At 46.1% G+C, this 22,487-nt stretch overlaps 1 long non-coding RNA gene across 1 annotated transcript; it reads right to left on the bottom strand.

Annotated features, from left to right (window-relative positions):
* Nucleotides 1-9,783: 9,783 nt before the first annotated feature.
* On the bottom strand, nt 9,784-12,074 carry LOC144175295 (uncharacterized). The gene is made up of 3 exons (XR_013323636.1): nt 11,810-12,074; nt 10,743-10,848; nt 9,784-9,806 (listed from the first exon to the last, which is right to left on the bottom strand). It is a non-coding gene; the product is annotated as an uncharacterized LOC144175295 (long non-coding RNA).
* Nucleotides 12,075-22,487: the final 10,413 nt, after the last annotated feature.

The following is a 22,487-nucleotide window of genomic DNA, read 5'->3' as shown; positions in this document are numbered from 1 at the left end:
TAGCAGCTTTCTAGTGCTCACTACCTGCAGCTAACCACATTATAGATAATTTGAAGCCTACGTGCTGATAAGCACGTATTTAGTAGATTGTGAACGTCTGTGTCACCGTTTACTTGTGCTCCAATTATAGCACCTCGGTTGGATAAAAACCGGAGATTTGAGATCTGCCTGATTTTTCATCAGTCATTGCGGTTGTGGATCAGCAATATCCACAACTCGTTACAAGGAAATCACTGCTGAATGTGGTTCTCCTAACGGAGGAAAACTTCAGTCGCAGCACTTGCTGCCTGCCCTGGCGATTTAATCGCGTGTTTTGCCTATGGGGAGAGCGTTAAGCAGAGCAAACAGCTCTTGCGTACACACCGGAACAATAAGTTTTTTTAGCCCACCGTACACGCGGCTCACACAGTAGCACAAAAAATACATTAGTTACCTTTGTCAAGGTAAATTCAGCGCGTTGTAAACACCTGTGTCACTAATGATCTTGTTCATCGCAACTGGCAATTTGTTAAGGGAGTTTTATCACGGCAAAGGTTCATTCTTGTTTCTGAAACAAGCCTGTGTAGGATAGAAAGTGCGGGAGATGCAAGAACGAGCCGCCGTGCCTTAGCTGTTCCTTTTTATTGAGCTTTTAATTTCAGACGGCCTCTTGCTTCAGTCAGTTGTTCCAACATTTATTAGAATACAGCGCCAAGGTTAAATGGGAAAATGTTGAAAAAACAATTGTAACGCCGTAAGAATACTTATTACAGGGCTTGCGTTTGATTGATGGATGCAGCGACTTTCGACAGTGCAGTTCCGTGCTGCGCGGCACTGATCAGACGCATTAAAGATATGATTGCTCTTAAGAAGTCCATTCCGTTTTCCTCATTAGCGCCAAAAAATAAATCTAGCGATGTCAAGAGAGTGAAATCCGGCTCGCTGGATTACATTGTTCGCCTTCGCAAACGCGGGTCTAATAAGCGCACCTTGCCTGTCACGGAACGACGGTGCGGCCCATGGCGGCGCTGCCACGGTGGATCAGTGTACCCTATTTACGTGTTTTACGCTTCCTATATAAACGGTTTCTCTCAGAGCTATTTTTTTGTGTACATGAAGTATGTACACAGCCATATCCACAAAGCTTCGGTCTGAAGCAAAGATCAATTTCTTGCACATGTTTCCTTTATAAGCAAGTACACCTCCACTTTGCTTTGCATTCAAAATACGGGAAGAAGCTTCTGAAGGGTCACAGACTAAATAATAAAGACACTTTATTTGCTTCACTCGTTCACTCACAAGGGTCATGCAAGGGTCATAAAAGCTCTATTGGCTTCATTCAGCCAAGGTCAAAATTTTATAAAAAGGTCTGAAGTCTTCTGCCACTCTGTCCTGTCACATCAGTGTAGGGGAAAAGAAAGGCTTCTTCAAACGTGGTGCAGCAGTGAAAAGTAGCAGAAGTACAACGTAGGATAATTATTCTTGCCGCCAAAATTGTCCCTCTAGAAGGATCGACATTAACTTCAGCTCAGGCCTTATGTGATATGCGTCTTCACTGCCGCGGAATTTGTTCAACTTTGATAGAAGTCGGGGCTTTCTCATCAAGTTGCTGTTGGGACACAGACAAATTGTCTAATGCCTATGAGTGGGGGCTAACTAAAATTAGCGTTAGAAGTATTACGTATTTCATAGATGTCCTCAAACAACGGGGCGCCTCAACAGTTGTGCTCCAAAGAGACAAAGTAAAGAGATATGAAGAAGAGCAGAGACATTTTCTCGAAATCACAATAGATCATACACCACCGACATTCTAAAACAAAAGAATGCGCTGAGTGTTTTGACCCTCTTTTTGCAGCTCAGACAAGAATGCTGTAACAGTCAAAAATACTCAAATCAGGTGCCTCAATCGATTGCAGGTGCCTCATCGATCAGGTGCCTCAATCCATTGAGAGCTCAATCGAGTTGACCTCTCCACAGGACTTTGGTAATTGGCAGGATGAGAAAACAGAGGCCAGGAACAACACAGTTTCAATAAATAAAAACGGGTATTACAGGTTCCGGACAATACGGAATCGTCATACACAACGTCTGGCTACAAAGTGACCAAAAAAAATGCTGCAGAATTAACACGAGCCCTCATTAACTCAAGGCGGTTCTTACACACCCCATTTATAGCCCGAGCCCTACACCACAGCCACACATCTGAACACAGCAAGAACACTATGGCACATCTGCACACAGCAAGAACACTATGAATTCTGATCAATTGTTCGTTCGTTCCTCCCATTATAAGATGAGAATGTCTTTGGTAGATGCAAACCACACAGTACCAAGCAAAGAAACAACCTGCCCAAAAAAATTAACTTCACCCAGTATCACTACCAAGGCTGAATACACCCCCGAGTTTTGTGAATGGTAATGCAGACCTGAACCATTTCTTGTCTGTATTCTCGGGACAAAAGTGGCTGAAATATTCCGAACTCGCTCACATCCCGGACTTCTCGTCAACCCTGCCTCCGATCTATACTCTCTACACAGAGGATACCTACCTTCCTAATACAGAAATTAACCTTTCGCTATTCATATGTATTGTTGCCTTGTGCCTTGCTTGAGTCTTATTTGTATATCTCCTCCAAAGGCCCCTAATGCTAGTACCCTAATGTCACCAACATCAAATTGCTTGAACAACTGCGACAGTCCCCACCGAATCAAATGAATATTTACAAAACGTATGTATCTGGCTCATATAGATTGTAATGTTTTGTGGATTTTCTTATTCCCTGATGTGAATGCTGTCCAACCTTGGGAAGCCTTTCCTATATCGGCCTGTTCCCTCAGTTCATGCTAGTCTAGGGAGACGCACCTAAATTCTGGAGGCATCAGGCATGTGCGAATCGCAATTTTAAACAAAGTTCCCCTCACGGATGTTGTCTGTCGTCCACTCCGAACGAACGGCAGTAAATTCAATATCTTCTGACGATGACCATCGTGGGTGAAGTGTAAAAAAATTAAAACTTATCTCCGAGGCTTGGCGGCAGCTCCACTAAGCCCAGTCTGCTAAAGGTTGATGTGCATCAGAAGCATGAGGTGACGCAGGCCAGCGACGGTGAGGTTTACGTAGTCCTTACCAGTTCTGAGATGAACGTAAACAGCCGTTACTCACAGCTCGACGTACCACGAGCATGAAGCTGCTCTAAATTACGTAAGGTTGTTAGTCGCAAGACGTTAGGCCTCATGTCTCATTGAGGCTTCACACCTTGTACCGGCACCCACTCGAAAAAGTACTCACAGTATGCCAAGCAGCAGGTACTCATTCACGGCGTAGACCACCAACTCAAACGTTAGACCTTTAGAGTGCATACCATAGAATTGGTGCAGTTACTCCAGAAAAGTGGCGCATAGGTGCAGAGTAGCACATACTCGCAGTTTGGGATGGGCCACCATTATTTAACCTTTGTACATTCTGAGGAGTGCACCATGAAATGAATTACTCAGTCAAGAATTATGCACCCTTCCGTCTAACAACGGTGATAGTTGAAGGCGAAGGTTCCTTCATGCGAAACCAAATGTAGAAGGGTTAAAATCCAAGCCCTTGCGATCAAAAATCCACACTGCCTACGAGTGAAAGTAAAAGCTCAAGGAGTAAAACTTCGAACTGCCTGCGAGTCCGAGTCCGAACTCAGACCACAACCGATGAACCTCTCACGAGAAAGTTTCGCGCTCAAACATCGCCGTTGTGAGACGGAGGAGTGCGTAATTTTCTTTTTTCTTTGGACACCGATACGAAGCAACGGATGACTTTGTTAATCTGGAATCACTTCCCTTGATTTCAAACCATGCACTGTAATAGTTGAAGATTATATTTTCTCAAATATTGCTCAGTTAAAATAATCTTGTACACACTCTTGAATGGTAAATAAAATTTACAAAGAAATTTGATATATTTTCTGTTTTTACGTTGACTGAAATTCATATAATTTGTCTTGCAAACACATTAAGGGTAATGTAATTAGAGTAATTTTGGTTTTGCAATAAAGCAGAGACGGCATGGCAACATGTTACACTTGAGGCATTTACAGATGCAATGAGACTGCTCGAATCTAAAGTAAGCATTATATCCTTAGATATTATTTCTAGATTGTCTCTCCAAATTGAGATTCGTCAAATCCAAAATTCTTCAGGCAAGTCGAAGTAAGTTTGGTTTTTGAGATCGCACTCTGAAAATTGGCGTTATCTGACTTTTATGGGGGGAGACTAAATTTGTATCATTGATCATGTTCAGTCAAAGGGGATTTTTTGTCGTTTCTTGGTGATTTACACTGACAAATATTTCTTCTGAGGTTCGTCTATATTTACAGGTTGTGCCCACAACACTTTCAATAAGCTTAGCAGAGAAGAATACTGATCTCAGTGCTACTGGGTTAGACTTGTTTACATATTCAAAAAACAAGAAATAGGATAAATTGACAGCAAGTAACAATGGAAATCGACCTCAGAGCAACCTCATTTTGAGGCCAGATCAAATTTGTTGGAGATTTGAATACACCGCACACAACGAAAAAAACGAGGGCGTTTTACATAGTCGACAGCGCTATTAAATTATGTGCTCAGGAAGGTTCCAGAGCTCCCTGCATTGTAGGCTGACCAGGAGCCCGCTGGGCGCAGCATGATAGAGGCCTTTACGGCACCCGTTGAACCGTGCCTACTGCATCTTTTAACACGTAGCTACACTCAGACAACTCTTATGGTTGTCGGTTTGATTGCCGCAACTAAGCATTAGCAAGATTGTTCAAGGTGCTCTGTGCAGGAGGGTTGCGTTGGTGTAGCTATTCACCGCGCGTCGGTTCACACCTGAAGATACAGCGCAAACAAATATAGCCATTTTACCGTTTTGCAACAGCGCGAGGGATCGTCCTAGCACAGCTGCTGCTACCGGCGCCGCCAGAACTGAAATCCGGGCCTAGTCACTGGCTCCGTGGTCCTGCAGAACAAAACCTTCACTGATGTGACAGCACTTCCAGAGCGAACTCAAATCTCGCGTGCAGCAATACAGTTACATCCAGTGCTATGCATGTTAGTGTAGATTTTGGCTTGCAGCTTGCCAGGAACATAGGAGGATAAAGAAGACAAACCATAGATCATGGAAGCTAGATAACAATGAGACTAATTTAAATTATTGTGCACGGGGCTGTGACGACTAACTAGGGAGAGGAGGAAGGACGAGGAAGCACAAAACCTGTTCGAGTGTTCTGATGTGTCAAGGCTTCGCTAGGAATCCCGCTTTTCTATTCCTATATAAAATTACGTGCACTCGATTATTTATTTTTTGAAGACGATAGCCGTTTTTTAACTACTGAAACCCAAAACATTTGGTATGTATGTCTGTCCCCCCAATTCATCCATCCAGCCAAAACGTAAAGGAACAGTTGAACGAGAAGTTTATATATGCAGAATTTATTCAAACGAGTAAATCTGAAACATGGTTCATACTTGTGGATATTGTTCAGCAAAAAAAAAACATTAGACTTATTTGATGCACAACAGCAACACTGAGCGGTACTCGCGGCGTTCTTTTTTATAAAAATACACTGATGCTTGACTTTTGTAATAGCATATAAAAAATTGTTTTGAAAACAATCGTTTGACCCACGAATACAAGGAGAGAATGTGCCTGACCCTAGACCACATGGAAGCATTCCAAGAAGCCTAAGTAAAAAAAGGTTTAGGGTGATGGCGTGCGAGCAGTGGAAGGTGAGAAAATTGACTTGAGCAAGCCTCCAGCGTTTGTATCGTGGGAAGAGAGAGACGTGAGAAAAGAGGGACAGGTGGGCGGGAAAGAGGACAGACCTTTACATAGCAAGGAGGAAGAAGGCTGTCATCTATTGATGTTCGCCACGAAATGAGCAGACACGTTGCCATTTTTTGTCATTTTCTGGTTTTTCTGTACACCTCCCAGACTTTTCAGCAAGATGAAAGTCTGGCATACTGGTGAAACACGTTCTGATAAATTTGTCCACCGCAATGCTTCCAGAGACGTTTCTACAGACAAAGCCAGAGTAGGAAAGGGGATGGGGCTACCCTTTCCAACAAATATGGCGCTTCTCAGAAGTAGCGGTGGTTGTGATGTCGAGGTCAGTGGGTGCAGAAACGAAATTGATGTTCCTTTAGCTGCTGAGCACAGTAGAATTCAGCAGTTGCCATAACCAGCATGCTTCAGCAGACTGTGTTGCCCTATTAAAAAATTCTATTGAAGGAAGAGAGCTGGGTAACTAACCTGCTCATATTCCCAAAATCAAGCTTGCAATGAGAAAGCGCACATGTAGAACATCAGTGTTTCAATTGGTTCTTTAGGTAAAACACTCTCAATGAAAATAATCGCGTTTGCTTTGCAACCGTCTCCCAGTTTGAAGCACCGTCTTGTGAAAAGCGTAGGCGAGAAAAAGTAGTAAATGGGTAGCTTTGCAGAAGAGAAAAAATTGACCGCGTATCTGCTCCTTTCGTTGCAAATGTCGTCAAAAGACGATAGTCTTTGCAGACATTTGCCAAGGAAATGCCCCCCCCCCCCCTTTGCTTTACCGCTCACCTTTCATGCTGTTTCTATACTGTCGCGCTCATCCCAAGGTACACACACGAAAGGTTTGCGCAAGGCGATTTGAATTTACCGCGTTCCACTGCTACAGACCGGGTTCCTCGATGCCAGCGTTGCAGTACGGCGCAGACGCGCGTGAATGAAGGCGGCCGACTACAAGGTTTAGAGAACCGCGTGGCAGTGCTCCAGGTGCGTTCCAATGAGAACGTGGAACCTATCTAGTGGAACCTTTCGTTGCTGTTGCCGCGTGATTTTTCATATGCCGCCAGGAGGCGGCTGTTTTCTTCAGTAGATGTAGAATATCACTTTTTATCGAAAAACCAAGCATCCATGAATTTTTTATTAAAGGAACACTGTAAATATCCCTTGTATACAAATTTCCTGTCTTATATTTGCGTAATGTCTTGTTCTTGTTCAACAAAGTTGACAAGTATGACCATATAAACCAGGCTTAGACGTTTACATTTGGCTGTGACTATATAAGACTATTGTACAGTAAGCAGTTTACTTTGGCCGGCTGGCTGAATCGAGTTACAGACAGACAGACGGACAGACATACAGAGAGACAGACATACAGCCAGACCAAAATTTATGGGTTTAAGTAGCCCAAGAAAGACTATCGTCTTTAAAATGTACGTGTGGGCCGTGATTGGCACCGATTCGCTCAAGCATCTCGGCACCAAAGCATAGTGCAATCTCAGGAGGCGGCTAGTGTTTAAACATTGCTGTGAAGCTCCCTTCACCGCTCAGTAGATCGACGTGACAACGCACTGTAGTATGCAACAACTGGTGTAACTGCCCACAAACATTTCTACTTCGGCATGAACTCCAAACAACGACCTTTCTTAGAGAGAGGACACCTCTACTCTAAACTTGTATTTTATATTTACAGATATTTGAGCTCCACCCATCCCTGTGCAGAAGTTCAGACAGCAGTTATTTGAAGGTGCTAAATGCAATGCACTGTCTGCGAGAACAGAAATACGGTAGATGTAGAACTAGTGGGCTTTACACTACGCTTTTGAGAATTCGTCAAGTGTGAAAACTGCATACGGAGCATGCATTGGCTTAAATGGGCCATGAAATATACAAGTTTAGTTTATATGAAGATTGCTGTGTCTTGAGAACAATACTACCAATTTCATCGCAACTTCATACAACTACTGGAGATGGGGGCAGTGTCGACTCAACAGACACTTTTCTGAATTTTTCTGAATTTTTTCATGGAATCAGACAATCATGTTTGTGCAGTCGACGGCCAAAGACCTAACCCACACCACCGAGAAACCCGAGTAGGTATGGTTGTGCAGCCTTTAGTTGAGTTTGTATCACTTGAAGGCTAACTTGCAGCTAACACTGCTAATTACGTTTTTGGTGCTGACCCATTTGACGCCACTCCTGCCTATCACACTAAACTTTTTAGTGCTGTTTTGGCCAAAAATGTAGTAGAGTAAGTGGACAAAGGGTGCTGAGCGGCCATTACACCCTTTTTTTTTTAAATCGGAACACGCTTATTCGTAGCTCTGCACCCTATTTGTGTGGAAAAAGGTGTCTTGACCAACTTTCTTGGTATGGTGTTGTAATGATGTGGAAAAGGTGTTCGGATTTTGATGAATTAGGGCCATGCATGAGTGTGCAACTTTACTGGCAAAAACCAAGACATCCCCGTATACCCTCCTCCACACACTTCGTAAGAAATTCTCGAAATAAAAAGAAATATTCGTCTGCAATGATCGTTCATTTCGATATACTGTGAGCGTCATGCCCCAAGTTCAGCTTTCGCACGTGAAACAAGAATTTAAACTTTTAATATAAAACGGCTATATATACACAATTTTTTACACCCTTTCTAGTTAAGAAGGGTGTATGTACAACTATAATAAATGTGTTCGGAAGTCATTACGCCCTTTTTTTTAGGTTCGACCACCATACTTTGTAGCTTTAAACTTTTTCTGTGGAGAAAAGAGCGCTGACCGAGTGAAAAACCTTTGGTTGTCTGCAGGGCGTCCCAAGGGTGTGAAATACGTGTACAGTTGCAAAAAAATAACAGCGGAGCTGGGGGTCGCCCGAACTTCTTCCGGTGTTGCTAAGTTGTTCTAGGTTTTGCTAGGTTTCCCGATGTTATTGCTGGGCTAGGCGAAGTGCTGAGGAGTAAGGCCAAGTTGACCCAGATTTTACAAGGCTGTTCCGGTGTGTCTCCCCCACTGACAGCGGATCCAAGAGAAACACAACATAGGTCGATCCCCAGCTCCGCTGCTTCTCCAGCCCTGCACCACCATTGCAACATGAGCCATTTTTTCGCACTTAAGTATCCAAAAAAGACAAGTACGTTTAAGGTTGTATAGTAGGAGGTGCGCATACGCATGCGCCCCTTGTGGTCACACTCGAACAGGTTCGAATGCAGGCTTGACTGTTATGACCTGTTTACAGTGGTGCACCCTATGCAGGCATCGCAACTCTTTTTCTTGGTGTTTTTTTACTAACGTCACCGCAGCTAGATCAAGATTAAACAGCTCCGCTGGTAATCAATTCTGCCGATTCATATTGCTTTAAACATCGTGAGGTAATAAACATTTCCCCGCTTGTAGAAAATCTTTAGTCCACCCGTCTAGGCTTGTAATGACATACCTCCAAAGTTTGGGTTCTTTTCCTTAGTTGGCGGGTTTTACACATTCTTCTTCTGGTTTTTAACCCCCTAGCTACGATTTTGCGCCAGGTACCATATTCGCACGTCCAGGAAGTCTCGGACAGATCTCAACATGCCGCACAACGGCCTGTGAACAGGCGTCTCGCTTTCGGTGATTCAAACTTCGGTGGCGGCAAACGCTTCGTGTAGTGATTTGTCCCGGTAAAGAGGACGCCGAAGCCCAGATACCCTCTGCCCCTCTCTCAGGCTCAACGAGGGCCGCTGCTGCCCACCCTCACAAACTCTGGAAAGATCGTGAGCTTTGTGAGTGTCTTTACTATAAGCGTGTCGTGTGCACAAAAAGAACGGGTAAAGGAGCGCAGCGGTTACGGCTACTGTGTATAAAACTGCGGATAATTCTCATTTGTTCTGGAGCAGCTAATCAACGCTGTCCCTCTGTTAGAGTCATATACTGTAACCTCGCCAGGAAGGGTGTTCCGGTATTGCTTCGGCTCATCTTTTGCCGTGTAGTAAACCAGTAAAGTTTGCATTCTGCTTCTGGTCGTCGTAACCAAGGCAGCAACCTTTGCTAGCAGCTCTTCACCACGCCACCTGACATGACGGAAATGAAGGAGGCCGGTTAGGGCTCGCCTTTCGCCTATGTAACAACTGGTTGCCAGCGGTTCGATGGCAACTTCGTAGAAAGCTTTACAACCTTGTGGGGCAAAACGTGTTGAAATAATGCACCCACTTCTTGGTGGGCGTTGAAATGGTGTGGAATGTTTGTTCGGCATTTAATAAAATTCAATGGCCTATTGAATGTAATAACCACATCCTGATTAAAACGTTTTTGCAAATTCGCATGCTGCCTTGCATACGCTCTCATTAAATTGCATAATTCTAAACTTAGCGCTAAAATATCTGATTTTGCCGACAAACCCGTCGACTATCATAGGACATTTATCTGCTGACTATAAAATGAAAGAAGAGCAGGTGTATTTCTAGGTAAGTACGTACTTGCTCTCCCAATGCATCCCTTTAGTTTTACTTGCTTAGTTCATTTGCCGTACAAGTGTAAATTGTGCATGTTGAATGTGCCAGTATGTCATGCTACGCGCTCAGCCGATCAACAGTCACTCGTTGCTGCGCTTCCCATACCCTTTGTTTAGGTTGTTACGCAAGCTTACACGCTTTAATTAGGGTGTTCGCCAAGACCCCCTTTTCATCATTACACCCTTTTTTATCGAAAAGATATTTTAAAAGTGCGCGCATGGGACAAGATTTTTACACCCTTTTCGGACAAAAAAGGTGTAAAAAGCTCAGTGTACATCACCTCACTCCATCGAAAAATTTGAGTTGATATTTATTTCTTTGCGGTTTTTTTTTGTTAAGAAACGTCTTCCCTGGCTAGGATAGAGCTCAATGAGTTACCAAATGCTAGTTATTGCAAAATCAGCAAAGTTGTACTATCTGTTCATGGTGCATTTAAGCGCTAAGCTGGTAGTAGAAAAAGGGGAAGGCTAGAACTGAGCATCGCTGCCCACTTACCCTTGGTATTTTTCAGTTCCGGTCTGCCGGTGCTGCTGCCGTCACTGTCGCTGTTCAGGATCTGAGACCAGTAGTCACTCGGCAGGTCCAGAAGTGCGTGCATCACCTAAAAACAAAAGGTGTCCCCGAGGCAATATCACACAGATGAAACTCCAGTACAAAGGCTACCACTAAACAGCTGAAACTCGACTTCCCTCTAAAGAAACAAAGAAAAAACAACACTGTTAGCAGTTTATCGGGGTATAGTTAGGCTTCGCCGGATCATGTAGTAAACAAACATTGGCTGCATGCACAGCGCTTACAAAACCATGTCGTTACTGGGCTTGTCAGCACCAGGACAGAAGGCTAACAGTAATTTACACAGCCAGTAAAAATGCAGTTTCAAGTGGTCCCTTGTTTCCGCAGCAGCAAAGAAGTTACCAGAAGGCGTACCAATAGTGGGCAAAATTGTTAATTCTTTCCTCCTGCTGGAGAGGCCGAGAGCGTTTCATATGCTCTTTCACAGGGCAAGGCTGTTCATCTCCAAGCAAATAAGCAGTGACGAAAGTGATGCCTCTCTCAACGTGGGATTATTTAAACGGCTATGCCCTGGTTTAACAAACAAACAGGTCATCCGGTTACTTCCTTTTACTCGTGAATGCAACGAGTAAACACATGAAAAAATCATCAGTGCGAGGCTGCGGCACCCCTTTCCGGAAAACTCGTTGTGCTGACATTTATTTGAAGAAATCAAGGAGACAAAAGGAACTTCTTTGTAGCTTTACGCCTTGTGCAGTTATTTTGCACCATGTCAACGATTTTCCAACAGGATTGACCGAGTCCTTGGTAGTGTGGAGTGTCGTTGCCATTAAACTGAAAGGAAGAGGACGCATGACATCGTGTCCACTTCTTCTACACATGGGCTCTATATTAGTATCAATCGAAGCAAGGCGACGCAAGCGCAACCTTATTTGCACCTGCAGGAAGCAACTGACAAACATGCTTTCCGAATTTGTGCGTAATTACGGCAGCCTCTGTTCCGAAAGCGCAATGTGATACATACGGTGCAAGCAGAAGACATTACCCACCTGTGCCTGTGTGCGTGTCTCTCCGTGATGATCACCAACCCTTGCCACGTGGGTGGTGGAGTATCCCACGACGGTGGGCTTAAACACTTGCACCAGGTTTTCAATGGGCATCTTGACCCGGGGGGCTGCTGGCCACCACGTGCAGATGCAGCCCAAAGGCCGCCAGGGTGTCCCGGTTGACCGGGGGAAGGTCGGACACGGCCTGCCACAGGGCGCACGTACGGTCTCCGCTCTGAAGCTCTGCGCCACCACGAAACACGCCCCTTCAAGAAGACGTCCCTTACACCTCCTCCTATCACTCCGTTTCATTCCACACTTTGTTCCGCATACAATCCTCCCCTACATAGCCACAGCATTCCACGATAGAATGGAGCGCATGCTAAGACTTACAAAAATTTTCACTGGCATCACTATCTGATGTGATGCTCTGCCATTGTCACCAATCTGCTGGTGACACTGGCTTTGCGTATGACTCAGCTACGTGGACGTCTATCATAAAAAAAGCATTTGTTGCGCACGGCTGTGTGGAAATATCATTTGTGCTGCAATAAATTTGCACCATTGGCATGACAAGCGATCAAATTCGTGTACAGGTTTAACAGCCACTGCTACGCGAGCGTTCACATAAAAGGTGTCGTTCTTGATATTTTAGCCACCGCTCACAATCCCCTGGGTGCACGTGAATTACTCGTCGCATATACGGCCCGATACCAATAAATCGCGAACTGAGGTACGCGCCACTGATTTTTGGTTCCAACCAACCAACCAATAGCCGCAACGAAATGCCCAGCAACTTCCGAGAACAGTTATTTCTTTTGCAGTACGCAGCTAGATGTGGTGCGAACCCGAAATGCGGAGCGGAACGCTCCCCGATAGACGTTCGCTCTCATACCGCATCCCGCAACTGCGGCACCGCCGTGGGCAGAATCGTGGGAGGCCGCCTTCTATCCCTGGCCGCGGAGGGAATATCTGGAACTAAACAGTATCTATAAAAGTTGACCGGCGGCTGATAAGAAAACAGCGTGATGAATGTTTCTGATTCAGGCTAGAATAAATTCTCCAGAGGTAAACTGTTCCTTTGTTTTTGGAAGCACAAAACCTGTAATAATAAAAACTACAAGCGGCGAAGTATTTACAAATATTTTTAAACAACTCCCCGTGCCACTGTAGTTTGCAACAAATGGTAAATGTACTTCGCAAACCTCCTCGACTCTGCGTTTGATTTTTATCTGCGCACGCCAGCTTATTTCAACACCAATTTTTGGGAACTAAATTTTTTGCGCATAGTATAACTTCTAAATAGCGAACTGCACAGCAAATGTTTTCTGGTAAAAAGCTCAATATGTGCAGCCGAAGTTTCATTGAATCGTAAGCGCCATGGAGGAAAGAAAATGTGAGTATAGTTGTAAGCGCCTTGTCGGAGTTCGCGTTGACATTAGCGCATGTTTTTTTCTAGTTGACAACTCGTATGAAACTGCCTGCAGGAATGCGAAACGCGGAGCCATGGAGGACAGAAAAGCCATCCGCAACGGACACGGTGCGCTACCTGCACGTGGACCTGGGTAGCAAAGTAGTGGGTTTCCCAGGGCCAGTGCCAGATGGCCCCACCATGACGCTTTGGCGGTGCGCTGGAAAGAACGAGGCTAGATCATGCGGTTTTCCTCGTTTCCGCTGTCATGGCAGTGGTCATGATGTGCCAGCTGCAGACGCAAAGACAGGCCAAGGAAACGCGAGGAAAAGATACTGATTTATGCAGCAGAGGTGGCAGGATACAGTTGTCTTTAAAGGCCGATTCACACGGTGGACGAAATAATTGATTCAGACCGCGGAATGCGTATACCATGATACGACATCACCGATTCGTGACCCTCGCGCACGCACTGTGGACGATGCGTGCTGACAATTCGTGGCTTCATTTCCATTCGCTATTCTGGTGGCGGAATACGGCAAAATACTGCGCTTTGGCGCTCACAAGGCTGGATATTCTAGCAACCATGCCTCTCTGCTTGGAGGAGCGGGCGTATCGAGGACCCGACGTTCACGAACGCTGGACGAGCCTTACGGCGCATGCGCCAACTAGACATCAAAAAACAAAAAAAGCGACCTTTTTCTTGTTCCGGGATATGACGTCATGGTTTAAGAAAAATGGCTGTTCTGCGGTAACCTCGCAGCATGAAGGAAAGAGAAGGTTAGGAAAGGCACTGACGTCACGTTTGTGAAGCCGCACCCGCCATGTGGATGAGCCCTCTGAGCCCAGCACTCTTCCCCATGGGCGCGACTGATTGAGCGATTGTAGCGTTTAACGTGCCGACGCAACGCAGGTGATGAGGCGCGCCTTAGTGAAGGGCTACGGATTAATTTTGACCACCTGGGGATCTTTAACGTACGCGGAAAGATCGTACACACAGGCGTTTTTGCTTTTCGCCTCCATCAGAAAAGCGGCCGCCGCGGCCGGGAATCGAACCCGCGACCTCGTGCTCAGCAGCTCAACGCCTTAGCCACTGAGCCACCACGGCGGGTTCCCCACGGGCGTTCTGCAGCAGTTCTACCACCTCGATTTGCGAGAGTGGTGAGTGCGCTTCCGACAAACTTGTGCGCTGCGCTTTATTAGCGCGCCGTGTTGAGCCCGCTGGGCGTTTTCGTCGCTTACGTGCAGTGGCGAGAGGCAGCAACGGGGCATTGGGACGGCGCATGACCACTCCCATCGTAACCAAGCTAGCAACTGCAAACGATTCTGCGCGCATAGCGTATTTTACACCGCACTGCTATGTAGACCACATGGTTGTGTTTTGCCGCAGTATAACGGAGTTACCCTGTGCGGCGTAAGATATAATTGTGTGTACGGAGTCGTGAGGCAGGCAGGTAATGTTCACCATTGCGAAGGTTTAGTAACTACCATGCTGAATAATCTGTCTGCTAATCACTTCGTTGGTCTGAAACCTTAAAGGGGCCCTGAAAGGCATTTTGAGCACACTAAATGAACTAGCGCAATCGCTAGATTGGGTCGCCAACGTCACCTGTGCCAAGTATTACTCTTTTACGCGCAGCGGAAAGCTCACACTTTTGTTGCAAAGTTTGTCGCTTTTTTCTCACCCTTTCCTTCGTGTTTTTGGACGCCGCCATCTTCACATGTCTACATCATCGATTCCCAGATGTTCGTCATGAGCTAGACATCCTGCTATTGGGCGGCTTTTTCACGCACTTCCGGCAAAGAGATGAGTCGTCTGCTCAGCGTCGGCTCGCCGGCTGATCTGCCAGCGGAGTGCCGGAGTGCTTTGACATTTTACGACAAACGAAACAAGTGTAAACAAACGCTTAACCGTTTGTATTGAATGCAACACGGCCATAACACGACGTGGATTTTATCTTACGTGAGTACGTACCATAAAGAAAGTCTCGTGGCACTTCTTTGGTGCAATCGCAGAGAACGCCCTGAACCGAATGCCCGGGTTTGACGCGTACATTTTATTCAACTTCAAAACAATCCAGAGATGCGTTTCGAACGAACGCAACGTCACAACATGCGTTGCAAGTCTGAACCGCGATTGACAGACGATGAGTTGCCTCCTCCTGCCCGTCGTAAATACGGCACTCACCTCACACCCGGTTTGCGGGGACGAGCAGCAAGTCACAACTCTGGCGCGCAAGCGAGAAGCCTTTTAGCCAGGCACACTGCACATACCCCATGCGAGGTTGAGTGGTACGTCGTTCGAGAAAGATAATCCAGACCATGGGAAGCACTATCCACCCGCAGAAGTACAATGTCGCATTTCATCGCGAAACGAACGCGTCCACAACACACAGGAGGCGATGCACACACACACACACACAGCTTCGGTCGTTGCATTGGCTTAGCAGCAAGCTTCGTTCGGACAATCAGCGATGCTACGACGATACAGAGCTGCGTGAGGACGACGTGCTAACCACTTCACGTATTTAAAAACACAGGGGCAAAGAACCAGGTTCATCGGAAGCAAAAAATCTTTCCTCCATTATAGTGCCTGAAATATACTGGCTAGTGTGCCGAGGGCGGGCTCCAGGCGGGCGCCGGGAGCGATGTACGCGGCCGTCTGCCGCTTGGGGCGCTGCCGTGCGGGAGTGTGCGCGTTCATCCGGCCCGAGCAGATCGCGCGGTTACCTCCGAGCTGCGTAGCAGACGGCAGCGGCAGAACTTTCCATTCCCGCTTGCGACGAAAGCGAGCGAAAGCGACGGGAATTCTGTCGCGCAACCAAAATTTGTCCCGACCATTCGACAAAAACGATCGTCGCGCGACAAAGCGACGGAATTCCTGCCGCTCTCACTCGCTTTCGTCGCAAGTGCAAACGAGCCTTTATGCGCAATCTCCGCCCCACATAAAACAAGCTCTTGCTTGTCGCCTGAGCATACGGTTGATATCTGACTACGTTACACTGTGCTTGCCAGTGTATTTAAACGATGTCACTAGGTTTGAAACGTACGCGCTCGGCGTGCAGCTTTGTAAACGCAAGCGGTTTCACATACGCACGCTATTTTGCTGCTAATAGAGTTTTAGTACAGCGTTTGTGGCCTTTGCATACGCTAAACGCTAAATTTTTGCGTCCCGCTACGTGACACCGCGATGGGAGTTTTAGTAGAGCGTCTCATCAGTTTTGCGTAGCGACACACTAATGCATACGGCGCCATCTGTCAAATGTTTTCCGAAATGTCTCGCCGGCTGATCTGCTAGCGGAGTGCCGGAGTGTTTGGACATTTTACGACTATCCAAACAAGTGCAAACAAACGCTTTCCCGTCAGTGTTAAATGCAACACATGGGTGCAGCTTGTCAGAACACGGGTTCTCGCTGATCGAGTGCAGCGTTGGTTTGCTCTTCGCATTCACGTTCATCGCCGCTGATAAAGCGATCCGATCCGGCGCGTTTTGTGCACGGGTTCTGTGTCGGTTGAAAATGTCTTTTTTCACATGCCGCCGGTAGTAGGAATTACAACCACCGCAAAATTAACACCCGGCACCAGCGGGGCCACATCTGAGACCGCGCTTTTTGGATAAACAGTGCGCGGTGCACCAAAGGGAACGAGCGCACGATTCTCCCCACGCGGCTGCGAGTTCGCCGCCGATACCAACTGCAGCCCTGCAGCTACGTACACCGCGAAAGGGCAAGGCCAGGCCGCACACATGCGGCCAGGTCATTCGTTCGCTTTTCCAGCCTGTGTCCATGGTGTCTACAGAGATGAAAAAGCCGAAAGAGCTGGCCCGTAGCAGACGGCAGTCTGTGGGAGCGCAATAGCGGAAGTACGTCACCGCTGAGGAGCGGAGCATCATGGGAGGGGAGGCCAACAGCGAAGAAACAGTTGAAAGGAGGAGGAAATACGGCGCGACGATAATTCGCGGTTTTTGATTTACGATTTCTCAGCTAATACTCATCGCTTTAACAAAATTCTTGCAGGAGGACATTGCTAATACATTGCTTTATTTGGTTACATGTACATCCATGCATCGGCGGAAGGCATTTCAGGACCCCTTTAAGCCAGCTGATAATAGGACATACAGACAGGTCGGAGATAGGGCTGCGCACAGGACAAAGGTTTTTTATTTGTTACCAGCTGTAGGTACACATTCTGTAGGTACACATTCACGCCTCAAGTTGGGAATGCGAAAATGGTCACTAGTTTCCCTTAGCCCTGGTGCCAAGCCTTTTTCTTTATGTGGGCCCTCTCAAGTTACCGTTTTCAATATTATCCCTTCGGGGGGCACATTCAAGCTGGTATAATACCATGCATTCAACAGCTGCTGAACAGTTCACCCAATATGTACTTGTGCTGTCACAGGCCGCAGAACAATATTGCCAGGGGCCGGACACTTCGGCTAGTTTCGGTATCGCAAATAAAGTGCCGCCATAACGCTGGTAGCCAAGCTAAAATTCGGCAACTTTTGCATATGTGGCTGTATTTTTTCAACATACGCAGCCATAAAGTAAAGTGATTCTATTATGTGTAGAAATAAAATGTGTTCTTGGCTGTTTCCTTTTTTGGCATCCTATTTATTTATTTAGCCGCTTCATTCGTTGCGCCGACGGGCGGCGCTTTCGCTCTTATCTCTTCTGCTGCCATCCTGTCCGTCTGCTCCTGCCGCTTTCACTGTGTGCACGTGTAGAACTTTTGTGGTACGCCTTGAAGGTGAAAATTGTGGTGTCTGGAGTGCGAACAAGCTGAAAATGCCAGAGAAATTCAGAAAAGGACACAACGGGCGCTTTGACGCTGTGCGGTGCGACAACTCGGGAAGGAATAGCGCCGCGAAATTTTTCCGCTTCCCAGCGGACGGCAGGTCAGCACACATTTTATTCAGTCAAAGGTGTGAAGAAGCAAGCGCTATCCTTTTCAAAAAAGCTGCAATGCGGACCGAAACATCTTCTGCTGTTCCTTCATACTGAATTTCTTTTTGTTTGGACAGCGCATTTGTCAGTAATGTTGTAAGCATGTGAAGCTACTTGTCGACAGTTTCTGATGAGCCGATTGATGCCAGCGAACACGCAGACAGAAATTTCGGTTCGGTGTCGGTTTGTGAGTGGTTGCTTTACATTTTCTTTACACCAGAGAAAAGGTTGGAAATATGTTCGCCTAAGGTGCTTAAATGCTCCTTCGACAAACTGGTTTGGCTTTAGAGCGTTCCGACGATCAGTTTCTTATAGTGACATTACCACCTTGTTATGCTCATTAACACTAAAGAAGCCCTAAAAATTATTTACGTGCAAGCTGACCGCTTGCATTCCGTGTTACGAGAAGTTCGAGTTACCTGCGCGACGGCCGAGCAGCGCATCGTGCTCAACCTGGGCTAGGACACATTTTTTGTACCTTTCTCAATATTTGTTTTTCTTTAACGCCTTGTTTATTGATATCCATGGTGGTATTTCTTCCATTTACTAGGGGTGATGAATGTCGAAATCACGCAGAAAATTCACTAGCTATAAAAGGTTTTTTGGGCTAGCAAGTTTACGAGAATAAGAATATGGAGCGGTTGTTAAAGGAGCCATGAAGAGAAAACACAAGTTTGGTTCATTCAAAAGATTGCCTCGTTAGAATCATACTGACACCACTTTTAACGTAAACTTCGCTCAAATAAGCTACATAATTAGGAAAAACGGGGATGGTCATGCGACCCACCAGCTCATTTCCCGCAACAGAACCTATGTCGTCACATGAGCTAAGCTCTGCGATTGGCGGAGGCTGGCAGAAGCAGACGCAAATTAGGTAGAACTTACAAACTAGACGAACGAGCGATTAGCGCTTAAATTTAGGGCACATTCTTTACAAAGCAATAAGAATGATGGGACAAACAGTGGAAGTTACGAAAGCACATGTAAACAGAAGTACTGATGCGTTCTGCTGTTCGTACTGCGCACAGCATGCTTGGTGTTTTGCTGCACAGCACTACGGGGCTTGGGGTTGTCTCAGACGACACTGGACGATTGACGCAAGCAACGGTGTTTTACGTGACCCCATTTGTCGAGCGAGCACTGTTTCAGGGAACGAATATTTTCTCCCAGAACAAAAACAAGCCAGGTTTAAATGCGGGCAAAAACAAACCAAACGCTTGCCACGGTATGGTGGCGCATTCTAGGTTACGGAACGTAAAAAAACGCGGGAACAAACCAACACCGCTGTACAGGGTGGAAACAACCTTTGAACGGTCCCGTGCCGCCGCAATTGGGCCAACGGGCTCAACGCGTTATTCTTTTCGTTTCCCACGTGACCTAGCAACGCGAAACAGACAATATGATTCAAACTTCTTCAGTAAACCGCGTTGCGGCGATACTTTTAGCGCGGTTTTGACACAATGACTTGCTTCGGCGGCGAGCGAGCAACCGAAAATGGCGGCGCCAGCGTATACGTGTTTCTACCCTGTACGGCGGATGCGTGAATGAAGGTACTCTAGGCTGCAGAGCGGTCGGTTCCAGTGATGTCACTTGGGATTACGAAAACGCACGATTGAGCGGGAAAATCAAAATTTTAACCTAAATTGTTTAATTTCTCAGTGAATAAAGCACCGTTTGTATCCGGACAAGCGCTGGGGCACTATAAAACACGAAATATTTCGAATAAAACCAACTTGCATTTTCTCTTCATGAAGGAGCCATGAAGAGAAAACACAAGTTTGGTTCATTCATAAGATTGCCTCGTTAGAATCATACTGACACCACTTTTAACGTAAACTTCGCTCAAATAAGCTACATAATTAGGAAAAAAAGGGAATGGCCATGCGACCCACCAGCTCATTTCCCGCAACAGAACCTATGATGTCATTCGAGCCTGCTCTGCGATTAGTGGAGGCCGGCAGAAGCAGACGCAAATTAAGTACAGCTTACAAACTAGCCGAACAAGCGATTTGCGCTTAAATTTAGGGCACATTCTTTACAAAGCAATAAGAATGGTGGGACAAACAGTGGAAGTTACGAAAGCACATGTAAACATAGAAGTACTGATGCGTACTGCTGTTCGTACTGCGCACAGCATGCTTGGTTTAGCTGCACAGCACTACGGGGCTTGGGGTTGTCTCAGACGACACTGGCCGATTGACGCAAGCAACGGTGTCTTACGTGACCACATTTGTCGAGCGAGCACTGTTTCAGGGAACGAATATTTCCTCCCAGAACAAAAACAAGCCAGGTTTAAATACGGGCAAAAACAAACCAAACGCTTTCCACGGTATGGTGGCGTCATCTAGGTTCGGGTAACGTAAAGAAACGCGGGAACAAACCAACACCGCTGTACAGGGTGGAGACAACCTTTGAGCGGTCCCGTGCCGCCGCAATTGGCCCAACGTGCTCAACGCGTTCTTCTTTTCTTTTCCCACGAGACCTAGCAGCGCGAAACAGACAATATGATTCAAACTTCTTCAGTAAACCGCGTTGCGGCGATAATTTTAGCGCGGTTTTGACACAATGACTTGCTTCGGCGGTGAGCGAGCGACCCAAAATGGCGGCGCCAGCGTATACGTGTCTCTACCCTGTACGGCGGATGCGTGAAAGAAGGTATTCTAGGCTGCAGGGCGGTCGGTTCCTGTGAATGCATTGCAGACCCCGAAAACAAACGATTTAGCGGGAAAATCAAAATTTTAACCTAAATTGGTTAATTTCTCAGTGAATAAAGCATCGTTTGTATCCGGACAAGCGCTGGGGGCACTATAAAACACGAAATCTGTCGAATAAAACCAACTTGCATTTTCTCTTCATGGCTCCTTTAATGGTGGCAAAATGAGCTGGTCGTCTCACTTAATAATCATTTTATTATTCACAACCGCGTCTTTTTTTGAAACATCATTTCTGTAGAATTGTATTGTGCACAGAAAATAAACGTGGTGACCTCTACAGTAATTTTCTGTATACGACAAATTGTGCGAAGATGCCTCTTATATGTGTGTAACCGACACAGAATGCGGACATTTGTACTTACTATACGAGATACACAGCTCTGTGCTATTGTGGCATGTATTGAACTTCGCTTGCCATACGTTGCTAATAAAATCAGTGAATAAACCACATTTCCCACCTACTACTTCTTCTGCCCCAAACAAAATTGCCACGGTTCAGGGCGTGCTGGCTCTCGCGTATTCATCTAAGAAAGATATCCAAACAAATGTTTTGTGCTCGTTGTGAGAGTATAAGAAAATTAGCAACTGCGCTTGTCTGATGAAGGCGGAAAGCAAAAACACCGGAGTGTAAGAGATTTCGGCGCACGTTAAAAATCTCCAGGTGGTGAAATATAATCCGGAACCTTCCACTGCGGTGCCCCTAATCGCCTGCGTTGCGTCGGCGCGTAAAACCCTACAATCACAATCAAATTAGCAACTGAAAGCTGTCGAAAACAAAATGTGCAGCAGCAACACAATCTGAAGAGCAAAATGCAAGCGGTGTTTGTTCACGCTTACGGCAAACTAAGACAGTCGCGCTCGTTCAGCTCATAGCAGACGATAAGCGGCACGGCGTTTCCACCTCGCGCATCAACGAAAGCGCTGCCATAGCAGCATCGGTGATTTTTTGTTGTTTCTTGGTTTGACAGTTTTGCCTACCAAGCACCAGGGGACAAATTGGCGCTAGTGGCGCAATTATCGGTTACCTGGGAGGTATAGCAGCTTACCTAGCATTGCTGCGAATCATGTATGGGTTTGTTTATTTATTGTTTTTTTTTACTGCCCGGCCATGCCGGGCTCTGTTATCTGTGTCTCAAGGGAAGCGCGTTTTCCATTCTTTATTTTTATGCCGCACGGCTATCACATTCAGTTAAGGAGAATGTTTCGACCTAACGTCACTAGCCCAGAATTATCTTCTTTGATCTACAATAATCTGGATGTAAATCGACGGTTCGAGAAACACTCGCGCCGAAAGATAAAAGCCTGCAGAGCAGATGCCGTGGCTTTAGAATCGCCGACGCTCGCTTGAGCACATCACTTTGGTGACTGCTGCTTCGCCGCCTGTGTAATCTTTGAGTTGTTAGGGGAGCACAAGTTCGCTCCAATAAACTTATTTTCCTTGAAAACAACTGCGTCGTGTATGACTTTGTCAGAATACTGTACTTCAGTTCGTACTTTTAGCAACAGATCTTATCATGTGCAATGCTTTCAAGTCCATTTATTCCGTGTTTAGTATGACTGAGGACTTGTCTGCAGCAACCATACAGAAAATAAGTTATTGCTTGTCAAACAGC

This window comes from Haemaphysalis longicornis, unplaced genomic scaffold, assembly GCF_048455015.1.
Source record: "Haemaphysalis longicornis isolate Haplotype H1 unplaced genomic scaffold, Haemaphysalis longicornis Haplotype H1 scaffold_3, whole genome shotgun sequence".
Lineage (NCBI taxonomy): Eukaryota > Metazoa > Arthropoda > Arachnida > Ixodida > Ixodidae > Haemaphysalis > Haemaphysalis longicornis.
Note: the sequence above shows the minus strand (reverse complement) of the source record. Positions and strands in the feature narration are given on the sequence as shown.